The sequence below is a fragment of the Pteropus vampyrus genome, unplaced genomic scaffold (genome assembly GCF_000151845.1).
Source record: "Pteropus vampyrus isolate Shadow unplaced genomic scaffold, Pvam_2.0 Scaffold136, whole genome shotgun sequence".
In the NCBI taxonomy this organism is placed as follows: Eukaryota; Metazoa; Chordata; class Mammalia; order Chiroptera; family Pteropodidae; genus Pteropus; species Pteropus vampyrus.
In genome coordinates, this window is record NW_011888917.1 from 2,650,550 (window position 1) to 2,666,981 (window position 16,432).

At 33.1% G+C, this 16,432-nt stretch overlaps 1 protein-coding gene and 1 pseudogene across 18 annotated transcripts in view; one reads left to right on the forward strand and one right to left on the reverse strand.

Moving 5' to 3' along the window:
- The window catches only part of PTPRD (protein tyrosine phosphatase, receptor type D), a 396,821-nt gene that overhangs the window by 136,057 nt on the left and 244,332 nt on the right, over positions 1-16,432 (forward strand). The window lies entirely within an intron of this gene.
- On the reverse strand, positions 6,491-6,610 carry LOC111744533 (annotated as a pseudogene).

Here is a 16,432-nt window from a genome sequence, read left to right on the forward strand (position 1 = left end):
AGACCACATATAGCTTTCCAGAGCCATTGAGGTCAAGGTATTTCAAAACTAACAATGTCTTTATTTTTCTTTAGAGATATATGAGAACTTTTAGTCTGTTAAATTTAATTTGATTTACCCCTCATCCAATTTTCCATTTACCATTGTATGATTAAGAAACTATAAGGAATATCATAATAGGATGACTAAATTTTACTAGTTTTACTCAAATTATTTTTAATTATGTACCTTCATATTTCACAAGTATGTTTAACTACTACAGTGGCAAAAGCCAACATTAATTTATTCTTTTCCTGGATATTGAAATGAAGTCAGTGAAATTAGAAAAAGCCTGGCATTACTATGAAGTCTGATTTTCTTAAAATTGTTAGAGGTGAACATAGTGTCATAATTTGTAGCTGTTTCCTGAGGTGACTTTTATTATTTGTAACTGGTCGAATCACCTGAAACAAAAATAATGTGTAACTCTGGTCAATTAATATTTTTTAGTCTGTTTTCTTATGGGTAAAGTGAAAGGTTTGGACATAATGACCAATTTGGCTTCTGTGTCTAAGACTTTATATTTTAAAATCGTAGGGTGGAAGCAGACTGTTTGTTGTAGTGAATAGGGGCCAGAGAGGTGGATTGTCCTGATTTACTCACTTAACTAGTTATATGAAAAGTCATACTATGTCTTGAGGTCTCATTTTTTAAACATTTAATTTGAATGGTTTAACCAAGTCAGCCTGTAAGTTCCCTTGCTTTTGTGGGACAGCTGTCTTCAGTTGCAATCTAGAAGAGGTGGGACACTAGAGAACTGAATAATAAGTCTCCCATATGAAACGAGTAGTACAGACTAACAGTGTTGTGGTTTTAAGATGGAAATAGACATAGGCCTGAAGAGACTTAATGAAGAAGAATCAATGCTGTTTATATAATCTATTTTTTTATAACTCATGGGGCATTATAAATTATTTTTTAAAACAAATGCCTATTAATATACCTCCTATTTGTTTATGAGTATAGTCGTTTAAAATAAAACTTTAATCCCTTTTTGACTGATAAGGAAACCATGACACAGAGAAGGTAAGTGGACTCATGAAACAGCTTCTTGATTTATAAAATGGGGATATGGCCTACCCCAAAGGGCCTTTGAAAAGTATAATGAAGAAAGGCAGCCAAAGGAGTCAGAAGTCGCAGACCAATCACAAGCATTTAATCAATGGAATTTAGAATTTTCACTTACTAAAGTAACTTTTGAAAATGGCAAAAATCAATGTGATTTTAACAGAATATACACGTTTCATCCAAGCAAGTAAAGACTACCATGAAAATTGACGTGTCTACATAAGGACTATTTTTAGTGCAGGGTGGTTGGTATGATACATAGTAACCATGCACATAGTCATTGACATGACTCAAAATGATATTAAATCCCACTAATCCCTAAACATCCTAATGGCATTGAACGTCTATCTTTATGCTTCTCATTCCCTGGAGAAAATCATGTCTAAGTGACTTAAAAGAAGACCAGTATTAGAGTCATTATTGTTTAGAGCAATTCAGTGATTGAACTCTGCCAGAGCCAAGACAACAAAAAAAGGACTCAGGAGAATGAAGCTCATTCATCATGGAGCCCCAGATTTCTCTGTTTTTTTTTTTTTTTTTATACCATCATCAAGCATCTTTCTACATTTTCCCTTTGTTCTCCCCTTTTAAACCCTACAGTTAATTTTTTTTAAAAATTCAATATTCTGGAGTTGACTATCTCAGTTTCAGGTTTTATGGTTAATGTTGAATTTTTCTCATGACAAGTATTATATTCATTTGAGCTCCCAAGGTAACTGAATTGTTTTCTGTTATTTTAAGAAGTGTGATGTTTCTTATATTTGCACACAATTTACTAGTTAATGCTGAGGGTAGAGTCTCTATTTGTAAATGTTAGGAAAAACATGTAAAATCACTTAAATTTGTGAATGAAACTCAAGTGTCTCTTAGCAATAATAAAAGGCAATATCATTTATGCTGAGTTGCAGAATACCAACGCTTTTGAAAAAATGCCATAATCAGTGATAACATAATTAAGAAAAGTCTAGGATTTCTTTTTCTTTTTTTTTCTAGTAACTCAGCAAAAGGATCAATAACTACCAACACCAATATGTACTACACACATATCAGCAATCAGGAGAGGCCAGGGTCTGGGACATTTTCCCATTCAACATAATGGTCCAGGGCTTTATTGCAGGATGTAACCAAAAGACATTGTTTTATAGATAAGGGTTCCTTTTCTCACTGACATGATGCAAATTGTTAAATCATTCCTGTGTTTGGGTACAGAAAATATATTTGCCGCAGAAGTGCTAGTAAACATGAACTTTACTTTCTAAATATGAAATTAAGAAAATACAGAAAATAACAATGGTGAGAAATCTATTAAATCCTTCTATAGTGTCACAGTTCATATTTCAAGAAACAAAACATTATAGTTTGTCCATTCTTTTCTTTCCCTTCTTCCACCTCTCTCACCAGAGAACAAAAGTATACTGATTTTTAGTATTTATTATTATCTCTGCGAAAGTTTGTATCCCTAAAATATATACATGTCTTAAATAGTAGATAGTATAGTTTTTAATGTTTTTGAACTTTATATAAATTGGCATATTTTACATAAATGGTATTCTTCAGCTTGTTTGGTTTGCTCAATGTTGTTTTTTAAAAAATCTGCAAAAAAAAAAAAAATACACAGTGTTTAAAGAACCCAATTATATAGAAATATAACTATCAAATATGTAAAAAAAAAAAAAGCCATGTTGAAACCTGTAGTCTAGATCATTGATTTTTATTGCCTTAAGTATTCTATTGAATTAATAAACCATACTTTATTAATCCATTTTTAAGCTAATGAGTATCCGGGTGGTTTCTGATTGTTTCTAGTTTCAAACAGTGCTGCAATTGATATGCTCACATGTGGCTCTTACAAAGGAGAGAAATTCTCCAGAGACTGGCCTATTCAATTTGTGGAACCAAATAACCAAAAACGGAAATAAACAAAGAACCTTTCAACCAATTGCTAAATTCATCTCTAATTGTTATCTTAGTTTATATTTCAACCAGTAATAAGATTTGTCTTTTTTACATATCCTTGCCAAAATTGTTTTTTTCAGAATTTTAAATTTGACAGCGTTATAGGTATAAAATGATATCTCATTGTTAGTTATTTTTTCCTGGTTCCTAACGAAGCTGAACATTCTTCATTGGCTTGTTCTTAATTTGTGTTTTCTATAAGTTGCCAGTAATATCGTTTTTCTTTTTTCTTTCTTTTTTTCTATTCTCTTTTTTCATATCCACTGCTACTGGTAACACTTTTACCTTAAGCATTTGGTAAATTTCATATCTGTCTTAATACCTGACATTATCAGGACACCTTTGTTATTAATAGAAATGTGTTTTCCCCTGTACAATGACTGTCTTGCTGAAAATTCATGGAATGGCTTAAAGAGCTCTGTGGTAATTCCTCAAAATACTGACAAATGTTCGTGACTACCACACAGGAGTGAAAGCTGATCACATCACTGCCTCATTTTCACATGTCTGATGATTTACCAGTAGAATGATGAACAAACTATTTAGCATGGCCTCTGGGTTCTCTCTCACCTCAGCAATGGTTTTTCCCATCCTGAACACTGTTCAGTCTCACTAAATATCTCATAGGTTCCTCCCAACATGTGTGTCCACATGGTGTTCCTTCCGGTTAATTTTCTGGCTTTTTCACCATCTGGCAGATCTTTCTTGTCTATCACCATCCAACTCTTTGAAGCTCCTTTTTGAAACTGTTCTCAATTTCTTTAGCAGATGGGGTCAATACCCTACTTTGATCTGATAATACTTTTATAAAAATACTGTATATTCCATTAAAATACTTTGGTCTGCAACTATGTATATCTTCTTTTGTTCGTCTAGAATGCAAGTTCTTTTATGGAAGAGACTGTAGATTTCTTGTCCTTTTGTTACTCAAAACTTATTAAAATGGTTGGCATAAACAAATGATCAGAAAATGTCAGTATGAATGAATGTGGAATGAATGAACAATCCTTATTGTCTGAATGACATTTGAGTGCTGTTGCGTTGCGTAAAATGTGAGTTGGATTCAGTCAACTAACAGAGATTTTGTGAGAGATCTATTTCTTTAGTTCTAAGTAAAACTACTAAACTATTTTTCAATGCAATTATTTAATATTAAGTAATACACTAATAACAAGAGTAAATGGCATTTTATCTTAAAGTGTGATATACTTTATATTTTTGTTGTAAGAGAATATATAAATATGTCAATATCAAATTTACTATAAAAGATATCTTGTTAAAAGTGTTAGTGATTGTTTATATTAATGAATTCACTAAGTAATTATTTATTGAGCATCTACTGATTAGATAATTTTTCAGGCAAATTGACTTCATTTTTCATACTGTATAGCTCACAAAATAAAAAGAGAGAAAAAATGTTATAGCCCTATAATATCTCCCTTTAGTTAAGTCATCTATGGAACCTCAGCAAGTCATTAAGAGGTGTAATCAGTTCATATAGCATGACATAGTCCTTTAGAAATCATATGTGCACTGTATGAAATACTCTCTATAATTTAAGTTCCAATTCATTGGAAGTTCTTACTGCCTCTTTCCTTCTTCCCTTCCTCCTTTCCTTTCTCTCTTCATTCTCCTTCCCTCCTTCCTTTCTTCGACAAGCTTTAATTGCACAACTTCTAAGAATTGGGTTGGTGTTGGACATGCATAGGTGAAAAATATGTTGTCTGTCTTCAGACACTGAAAATATTCATAAATCCAGTTTAATTTATAAGTTGAGGTCCACAACAGAAGTACTATAAAATAGTAGTAGAAGATAATGCTGAGGAACTGATTTTTAAAAAACTAATACCATGTAATTTAAAAATAATTCCTGTACTTTTACTCAAAATATTTAGCCAAGGAGTAGTATGTGGTAATTCTGTTTGTCAGTATTAAACTACTTACCACCTACCTGGAAAGACACTGTAAATGGCACTTGGGGATGGAGAATAGAGCACAAAGTGTAATATCCAGTCCTGATTTCAAACACTTTAGCATCCAGAAAATACATGTTGAGTTGTTATGGCCAGGGTCGGAAGATCCTGATTAACACTGCTCAGTACTTTCCATGTACCAGCCAATGTCCATACCATAGCTGGCCATCAACTCAGATCTCTACAGTCCCCTAACCAATAATTAGAGCATTTGTCGTGTTGACAGCCTAGAGAGATTTTCTTAGAGTTTTTGTTGGTAGTGCTTGCAACTATTGTATTGAATTATTAATCAAGTAATTATTACTACAGCTTTTCACATTAGATATATAGACAATAAAGTTCCAAGAAGCACAAATCTTTAGGTTTAAAAAACATCTGTAGGAGTTGGGCAGCTTCTGAGCAACAGCATCCCCAGTTGATTGTTTAAAGAAATAGTTTGTAAATGGACTTTCACTTATGGCAATATTTCGTGAGTGATCCTACAGTCTTGCTTAGAAGGAAGTTCATATGATCTTGATTTTCATGGCAAATGTGTCATGGGATAACTGGTAATGCTCCATGTGTACCATTGTTTTAACGGGATCATCTTCAGATTTCGAGTGAGTACCCTATGTATAGTCCTATTATGTATTAAGTTTCTGTTTAAAGTACAACTAAGTTAATTATAAAATTCCAAACAATTATCGGGTTTTTAAAATTTTTTCTTGTGTTTAACAAATGTATACTGCATATTCAGAGAGAAGGAAAGGTTGAAACCATTAATGTCATCTCAGATGTAGAGACTGATATGAAAACACATGATCTCAATTGAACATGGGTTCTCAAACATTAGTATGCATTACAATTACCTGGAAGTCTTGTTAAAACGGATTGCTGAGTTTCACTTCTGTAGTTTCTGATACAGTAAGTCTAGGGTGTAGCTCAAGAATTTGCATTTCTAATAAGTTCTCAGTGATAGGCTGCTGTTCCGGGACCATCTTTCATAACCATTGCAGCTGAGTGTAAGTAGAAAGTATATTGAAAGTGCTTCCAGCATAGAGACGGCAGATCCTCAATCTATTTGAGAAGTTATGGGAGGTTTTAAAAGGAAGTAACATTTGAGCTAAGACTTGAAGGATGCCTTAGAGTTCTGTAAGCAGATGAGAGTTAAAGGTATTCCAGGCAGAGAGGGCATATGTTAAAGCAATGTGGTGCATTTACTGAACTCTAATGTAGCTCATATTCAAGGGTGCAAGTCGTGCTGGGGAAATTAGAGAAATGGACCTGGAGAGATTGGTGTAGCCTTTGATTTTATTTATTTATTTGTTTGTTTGTTTGTTTATCTATCCATTCATTCATTCATTCATTCATTTATTTAATTTTTTTAGGTGAGGCAACCCTTGGTTGACCTCACAGATTTCAAGGACCTTGTCAGCTTACAATCCCTTATTTTTTTTTATTTTTTTATTTTTTTACACCTACAGCACCTGATCTTCCTAGGTGGTCTCCCATCCAAGTACAAAACAGGCCCAACCCTGCTTAAGCTTCTGAGATCAGACAGGATCTGGCTTGTTCAGGATTGCGTGGCCGTAGACTGATGTAGCCTTTGACGGTAAAATATTTGAATCAGGAAAAGCCTAGTAAATATTTGTTATTTTGAACGATGGCTCTGACTATAGCTTAGAGGGAAAACGGATTGGATGAGTATTGTACTGAAGTTAAAACAGACAATAAATTATGAGGGTCCAGATGACTTTAGTAGCAGTGTTGATGAAAAGAAAGATATGGGGTGACTCCAAAGGTAGTACCAATAACAACTGAGTGGGGCCACTAAGGAAGAAAAGTCACTGAAGGTACTTTCTGGATTGGCCTACTGGTTTGTTGGAGTTGGCATATGTTGAGATTGGACCTAAAGAGAATAGAATGTATTTGTGGAGGTTTGATGGTAGGAAATAATTTATTTTGAGATTTCCTCTGTCTGAATCATGCAGTTAGAGATATTCAACAAAGAGATAGGAATATGAAATAATGGATTATTTTGTTGTTGTATTAGCTTTGCTATAGATAGATATACCTAACACAAAAATATATACTTGTGTCTTTTTAGACACAAAAACAGAACCACACATAACTCTAATTTAAAAATTATGGTCTCAATCTACAGAAATTCTGTTTATTTTTACTTTACAGTATTACTTAGGAAACAACTAAACTCTGAAATGTTAGAAAACATTGAAAAAGACATAAAATATAATAGATAATCATTAAAAATTCAAATCGCGACCATAAAGCAATCATCATTTCCCCCTACAAATATCAGTGTGAGTTTCTCTTGGAAGCTTGCCTGAAATGTAGACTTATTATTCTAGTAAGTTGGAAATGGCACTATAACAGAACTTAATATCATATGTTGATAGTTATTACAGATATTGACATTATTTTTTACAAACATAGAATCAAATCGCTACAGGTATTACATGCCAACAGTTGGTGGAAAGTGTGCACATTAATATTTAAGAGGAAAGGAAAAAAGCCTTCAATAATCTCCGAACATTTTAGGATTTGCTGTTGGAAGAATAGATAAATAATTTGTGCAAATACTGTCCTCCAAACCTCATGCATCCTAAATACGATCCATTACAATGTTTGGGGATTTAAAAGCTGTTAGGGATATATCATTTGTAAATGTAAACTGACCCAAGTCATTTCTCTGCAGCACCTTTCCTGTTCAGCATAACTAAGCCCAGAGCTCAGCCCTGCAAGGAACCTTCCCTAGGTGAACTCCGCATCTGTAGTACCTAGCACAGTACTATTTAATAAATTTTAGTTAATATTCTTACAACTTAGAATAACTACATTTGTTGCAACCATTTGTTTTTGCAATTTAAACTCATTTTGAAAAACTATTACTTTCTGAATTATTCTTCAGCAAAGGTGTGCTTGTTTTTCTTACATTTTAATGGAAATATAGTGGACTTAATTGTGCGTAGGTGCGTGCATGCACGCACGCACGCGCACACACACACACACACACACACACACACACACACACCCGCACGCGTGCGCACAAAGATAAGTCTCTTCTGCAGCCACATTTTTACAGAGACATCAGTCCAGATTGAGGTCATATCTGGTAAAAGACAGTAGCAAAGGATGCTTATTAGCTTGAAGTTATTTTGAAGAATTAAGAGACAACAGCAGGGAAAACAGTTCACCAGTATTATGAAATGTCTAAGTTGGCTATTCCATATAGAACTATTTAATGAATTTGCTATACTCTCGGCATTTAATCACTGATTTTTCTATGAAAACTTGAAATAAGGGGTTGAGCAGTGAGAAAAAAGTATAGAAGCATTTCAAAACTTGAGTATGTTTGTTCCTGAGAAATAAATTCAGTCAGGCCCTGCTCGAAGTATACAAATATATAATCATCTTTCTCTTTCTCCCGTGCACACATGTAATCTGAGTTGCCTTCAGAAAAAATCTAGCTCACTCTTCGTAAATGAAGCATATAGTATAAGCACAGATTTTAAAAATTTTATCCTATTAAATTAAAAGTCAAAGATCTACCTGTTTGTAATCTGAACTACAGGACAAGCTAGTATTCTGAGTACAAAACCAGTTCTAGAAGCCCTGATTCAGGTGAGGTGTGATCTATTTACATCGCTGTGATAAAATAGATGACCAGACTATCCCTGTGACTTTATTGGCAAGGTTGGATTAATATGCTTTTAGTTGTCTTTATAGAATATTGATTTTTCTACTTAAAGGTACTTCTTCTCTTGGGCATTCCCATTCTTCTAAGTTTATTTTTAACTCTGCGACTACTTATGGAAATCAGCATATCACTTCATTTTATAAGTTTGGAGTTCACCAGTGAGTCATTTAAATGAGATTGACAATTAATTGGGCAACTAATTGAGTTTTAATAGCTCTGGGGAAAGAATAGATGTCTGGCTAAACATGGATATTTATTTCACTGAGTGGAGAAAAATGGAAAGAACCCACAAGAAACTGCCTTGAGCTCTAAAGGTTACAAAAAAATATCTGGAAAGTCTAAGAAAAAGATTTATTCTCTTAGATTTATTAACCTTCCTTCTGCTATGTAAAAACACCTAATAAATTGAATGTTCCCTAGATGCTTTCAAACTGCTGAGATTATAATGCTTTCATGGTCATTTACTATTTGATACCAATTTGGTATTATTTACTTCATTGCTCAATAATGTTAAGGCTATTTTTAGGTCCTCCTAAATATTGTCATTATTAATTAAAATGTCCAGATAAATCTATTGGAGGAAGGGGCAATATTGTAACAGCTATAATAGAAAATGTACAAATTCAGTACTTTAAAGTGAACTTCTCAGGAAGTGCTGCCTTGATTGACAATTCCAATAGAATATTCATTATTATAGGTTACTATTAATTATTAATATTTTGATGATAATGATTCGGGAAGTTTTAATCAGCAGCTACTATTTCAGTCTTAAGATGGATTGAGACAGGTTTCAATCAGAGAGACTAAAAGGTGAATGACATAGCATATCCTCGGCAGTATCTATAGTTATTACTAGGTTTGCACAGGAGTTAAGATGGCATCTGAAGCATTAATAGAATATGATAAAAATGATTTTATATTGAGGAGGATTGGAGAAGTTCTCTGGAACTGCTACGTCTGCCAAGTATCTGAAAAGATGAGGATGAATGATTGGGTATTACCATACTCACCCTTAAATGAAAGTTAAAATATTCATTAGAGAAATTATTTTCTGCCAAGTTCATGCACACATGAATTCTAAAATTATTCTACTAGAATTAAAATACAAACAAACATATTACCTTCATTCATATTTTAATCATAACAGTAGTTACAAAATATTCTGCATAAGTGAAAAATGCAGAATTAATAGCAGTGTTTCATAAATGCTACTAATGCTTTTTACTTATGTGGTACAAATTACGCAGAGGTTTTTTTTATGGGAGAGAAAACTTTTATCATTGCTATGCTGAAGATAGAGGAAGTGAAACAAAGGCAATTTTCATGAAGGTTAGAGATATGGTTAATAGTCAAGAAAGATGGCTCTATATATTTTGAAGTGAGAAAAAATGCATTTAGTCTGGCTTTTAGCCAGTTTAATATTATCTGGCCGATCGCCCTGAACCCAGAGCGAACTAACTTTTTAAGTGCGCCCTCATCTCTCTATGCTGTGATTCAGGGTCTCCCAAATCTTCTAACACTCTAGAAACTGAACTGTCTCTTCATTCTGTTGAAATGGTCTAGTCTTCCTAGGTTATTTCTGACTATTTTCTTTGTTACTTCATTTCTTGCAAAAGTAGAATAAATATATAATAGAAATAAATATGCATACCTTTAGAAGCACCAATAATTTTCTTAAGTTGCATAAAGATGAAAAATATTTTATGCCTAACTCTAGAATTTTTGGAACATATTTTAATCTAATAATAAAAAACTCGAGCATATTAACAACAGCAGTAACAAAACAAATAAACCCAGAACCAGCTATATAATTTTGAGAGACAGTTCAAAATGTAAGTGTGGAGCCACTTGTTCAAAATTTTTTGAAAAGTTAAAGATGAAAGGAGTAAAGCATTAACCTAGCAAGGAGCTCTGTGTGACTGCACAAGTTGTACACTCTTGAAGCAAGCCCTCAGTAAACCAACTCATATAAAACGTTTATCCTGACCAGTGGTAAAATAAGTGCAAATTATTGAAACATTGCTATATATTTGCAAAAGAATTTTAACATTAAGTAAGCATTGAATTACATTTTAATATTTTAACATTAAATAATCAGCATGTTAAAATAGAAATAAAATACTCATATAATAGGAATAAAATACTCATATCCATTAACCTGATATTTCTAGTCCTAGAAGTTTAAAATTACAGAGGTAATTTGATAGATGCCTAAAGATTCGTGAACAAAAATATTTAGTATATGGATTGCTATGACAACAAATTCTAATATATGTGAAACATCACGCAAGCCAATGTGGACATTGTTCTATGTTTAATAACTATGTAAAATATGTGTAAAAATGTGAAAAATAGTATCTAAAAGAGGAAAACTCATGTTAGATGGTGGGAGTGTTGTTACATTGTCCTTTAAATATATTTTCATGTCAAGGAGTGACACATATAATTTAAAAAGAGTCTTCACTAGACTTCCTACTAGATTTTTATCTGTTTTTTAGTGCCTCTAATGAAGACGACTCAAGTACTCCTCTGAGCAGTTACTCTATTGCCTAATTCCCATTGCAAAATATTTTTGTGATGTCTAGTCTTAATTTCTTCTCTTTTAATCTTTAGACCATTACTCTTCATTTAAGCCTTTTATTACCATTTAAAAACATTTTTATAGTTCTTACAAATTCTGCATAATTGCAGTTTTCCTAAATGAGGAGTTTTTCTGAAGTTATTTTGTATACTTAAGTGTCCTGTGGATGCAGGGCAGAAAGTCTTGTCTCTCCAGTGGCATTAAAATGCAAAGGTCTTTATCCTCACATCATCAACGTAGGAATTTCTATGTTAAGAAAATATAGAAGATTTTGGAGAGGGTTTAGTTTTGCTTTTTGTTAGACAGAAGAGTCTTTAGAGATTTTCTCCTGACTTAATTTTACAAATAAACTGCAGCAGAAAGATTAAGTTCTTCGTTAAAGCCACACCTAATTTGTGGCTAACTCAAGAGTTCAAACCAGTTTTACTAAGACATCCAGAACTTTCCTATTATATTTTTAAAAAGAGCTCATTGAATGCTACCTTATCTGTTTACAAATTATGTGGAAAAGCATTTTCATTGCACTGTAAAACTTGAGTTGTTGAATTTTGGTTTTAATTTCTGTATTGTCACTGAAAACTATTTTTGTTTCCATCAACTTTAATTCTTTCATAATTTTATTCTTTCTGGTGCCATATAATTGGCCTGAAAGAGACCATGACCAAGAACTATCACTAGAAATTTTCCTCTTTTGATGCTCTGGATGAGTTTTGGCTTTATGTTGATAGAATCTTATCAGAGCATGCTCTCGGAGATAATGGTCAATTTCCTCAGCTTCCAGAAGCAGTTTATTTATACAGTTTCACAGAGTCAAAGGCTTTACTATAGGAACACATCACGACTGTTACAATGAGCTCCCCTTAGAACAAAGTGAATAACAACAACAAAAAAGCTTGCACTATCTATTCAACAAATACTGGTTTTCCAAATCTAAAACTGTGGTTTTTAGGCTAAATTGCAATATCACTTTGCTTAATTGCTATTTATCCACCAGAAAGGCTAATACTGTCTCCTCAGCAAGGTATTTGAAGAAAGCCATTGGTTTTGAGTTGGTTAACTTTGGAAGATACTTATTTTTATGTGTTTATGTATAGATATTATAAACTGAGTCCTCATGGATGATGTTTATAGTATCTTACATGCCAGATATTAGAATTCTCAGGGTTTTTTCCTTTACTCAGTTTAGCTTGTTGACATTAGATGTCAGAAATTGAATATTACAGAAAGTGGATTGTAACTCTTTACTATAAAGCTCTGTTTTTCTAGAACCAACTAACCCTATCTCTTCACTGGTATGTCAAACTCTTGGATATTACTGGGTGGAATTAGAGAGTGAGAGGTAGAGATAGCATTAGTAGGAAAGTCTTAAAAGAGAAGTTTACTAATGACATGAAAGCATAACTTGTTCAACTTTAGTGATAAACACCAAATGGGCTTATTGCTCAAGGTAAAAATTGATAGATGGACTATGCCGTGAAAACCCATGAGCAGGAGCACTTTGTGCATACCTGTGGGCTCTCTATGGCAGCCTGGTGCTTTTATGAGAGAGCCTGGTGCTTTTATGTGTTAGCCTGTGGAAACGATTCCACTTCTGAAATGCTTCAAGAGTGTTTAAGTATAATGGGCTTTGTACTGCCTGCCTGGTCTGTACCCTGTAGAGCTCGCTCAGCCCATTCAGCTTGAACTCCATTTTATCTAGTTCTTTATCCATTAATTTTCTTCTGACCTTGGGCATAAAATATATGCGCTTTTGATGCTGTGGTGCTTTGTGCAGACAAAGAGGAATAGCATTACCTATCCATCACCATTATGAATGATGCAGCTTAAAACAAACACAGGTCAGAGACAGATATTTTAAGAGCAGATTTGTATCGATTCCATCACAACATTGAGCTAAAAGGAAAAGAACTCTGAGACTGTAAATGATGAAGCCAGTTTTGACAAATAGCCACAGTCACGCAAGTCGACTTAAGAATGTGCCTCATGGGCAGTCATTGGTAAGAAAACAAAATTTGTTCTTATTATTAAAATCCACCTCTCTTAAATGTATTTATTACCACCCTTTACACAGCACATCGAACATGAGTGTTTTCTCGTTCTCGGTGTCTCTGACTGACTCTTAAAAGCTGTTTTGTTTTAAGAAACCCCAAAGCTTATTAGATTCTTTAATCTTTATTAAGTTGTTTTTGCAATATTTAAACTACCTTTAACAGTAGGAGGTGGCTTATTTGTTTGGCAATTTGGTTTTGAGCACATCTGTTTGAGATTTTGAAAGTGTTTGTATTATGGAAAGTAGCATGTTATTAAAGCATAATAAATTATGATTAGTGTATTTATTGCCATTACTGTTAATCTCAACTCACATATGGAGTCTCACTGTTTAAAATAATAGTCACATATATTATCAAGTTATGTAGTCTTAACCCATTTTCCCAGCCTTTGGCATTCTAATAGACTAGATCTCTACTATAGGAATAGTCATCCTAATTCTTATAAGAGACTCCACAGCTGAGGATAACATGTATGCATGTCACTGCGACTGTACTTCAGCTACTATTTTATTAAGCAAACAGTGTTTTCCCTCCTAACAATTCATTGTATTACATACTCACATGCTGTCGTTGTGTCTGAAATGACAGCCGATAGCTAGAGAATAGATGCTGAAAGAAAAAAATATATATATCAGGTGTCATGTATATTTTTGAAAATCCTGAAAGGACAAAGGAAGAAATCTATTTTTTGGAGAGGTAGACTAGCCCATAATGTAAGTTTATTTTCCTGACACTGAAATATGGCCTTATGGAATATTTTGTAATTTAACCAAATGGATTTTTGCTTAAAAATTGACAATATATTTTAATTGATTTTACCTATTGTTACCTATTCCTGTCAGAATTATAGTGGCAAAAATGTGCATACCAGACTTTGTTTCATCTGTATGTATAATGTGACTTAAAATATACAACTACATATTTATTTAGTAGGCACTTTTCAGTGCAATACTGAATCTGTGTCTCTTTAGGATCATGATCCTCTGGTCTCAGCTGCATTTTCAGGATCCCACACGGCCTCTCCAGTCTTCAGTATCGGATTATTATACAGGTTCTAAGGAGTAAGTTGCCATTTAGACTTTTCCAGGTCTCTTTTAATACACGTACAGTTAGGATCAGTAATGAAAGCTAGAACACTGGATCACAAGTCAGAGGATTACTTCTGGTAGTGATCTGCCATTAGCTATGGACGAGTCATTCTCACTACTTTTGATTTCTTTGCCAGGAAAACACAGGATTGAAACAAATTTCTTCCTTTGCCATTCCTTTTCTTTCTCTTCTCTCTCTCCTTCATCTCTTCATATTTCTATTATATATACAATAACCTCCACCCGAAGTTTTCTGAGAATTAAGCAATAATGTATGTAAAAGGCTTAGCATAATATTTGAAGTGTAACAAGTTCTCAATAGATGATAGCCACTATTCCTTCTTTCTCTTTTCCCTCTTCCCCACCAATCTGTTCCAATAAGGACTCCCATGCTCGAGGGGCTATTTTGTGCAAAGCACAGAGTTAAGTGCATTATGAATCATTTTCAGGAACCTGTCCTGAAGGTGTTCATATTCTTTTGGAAGGAGAAAGAAACTATATACAGATTTTTTGGTTAAATTTCTCATAATGTAAATTAATTGGATAATACCATTGTGGACCCAAAAGGTACTAATCTAAAATTATTTTATTTAATATTGGTTAATTAAATTTTGCTCATAGGCTTAAATTATATCCATAGGACTCAATGTCGACAAAATCAACTTATTTCAGTTGTTATTTTGCTTATATTTTATCTTAAAATTAAGGTCAATTCCAAAGCCTGACTTAAATCTTCAATATCATTAATATTATTTCTTATCAGTAAGCAGAACATTTCTTCTATTTTGGTAATATTACATATATTTTTTGAGTACCTGATAAGGAAAGAAAAAATAAAAATCAATCCAAATACATTATTAAGTAAAATTTCTCTCATTTAAACTAAATTTCTTTTTTTTGTATTTTCTAAAATAAAAATATATTTTTAAAAAAGCCAAAAATATTTGCTATTTTTTAAAAAATATATATACAGTAGTAACAAAAATAAAATTTTAATATAGTGGGCTTGATGTTATGTGAGATGGTAAGTGTCTAAGCCAAAATTATGGGATGTCACAAAAGCAAGCTAACTGTTGTTAAAATATGAATGACACTCTAGACAGCACCATGGTCAAAGTGCCACAGTCAGATAAATACTTAAGATATTGAGAGGCTAGGGTGAGTTATTTGTTCTGATGTAAGTTTAAAATTCCTGATTCATGGCGTAGTGAAAGGGGATCAGGATCCTTGAGTGGAGACATGTGAGCCTTCTGTTCTGTTCCTTTCTTTCTCTGGTGTAAACATTTAATACTCTGTGGTGGGAGCCCCCATCTCCTGTAGGGCTTCAACCTCACAGAGTTGCTTCTCTGATCACAAGGGAATCCTTTGCACAAATAACTATATGCAGACACGAGGATGATATTTTATTGCAAAGCTCTTTGGGTTGGCCATCTTATTCAAGTCATGGCCTTATAATTTGTCAGGTGTATGACAAAAAGAAAAAGCAAAAAAGCAGAATAGGAAAAAAAAATCTCTGTTAAATCTCAGACTGTGTGTGTGAGTGTTGAACTCTCTGAGTTTGTACATAACATACTGTCGTAAATGTGTGTTGTAGTCAAATGTCCAAAGTTTGACTATGTGTGTTAGGTTTCTAAAAAATATTATAAAATCTCTAAAATGCATATCTACTACATTTTATATATTTTTAAATTATGCTCACTAATCATGCACAGATAACATTTGCTCTGATGGCAGGCCTGATTTTTTTATCTTAATTTTATGAACTATATTAACCTATGTTTTTGTAATCATTGGTATCTATATTTTGATTTCACTGTTCTTGCTGATTTTTATAAAACAATAAGGACAAATGCAATAAAGGACTCAAATGATTGCAGGTAGACTATTGTGCAAAGAAGAACTGGCCTGCAGACAGCATTGCACTTAGTGATTATTATTATTACTATTAGATATGGAAGCCCTTTGTGATTCAAGAGAGG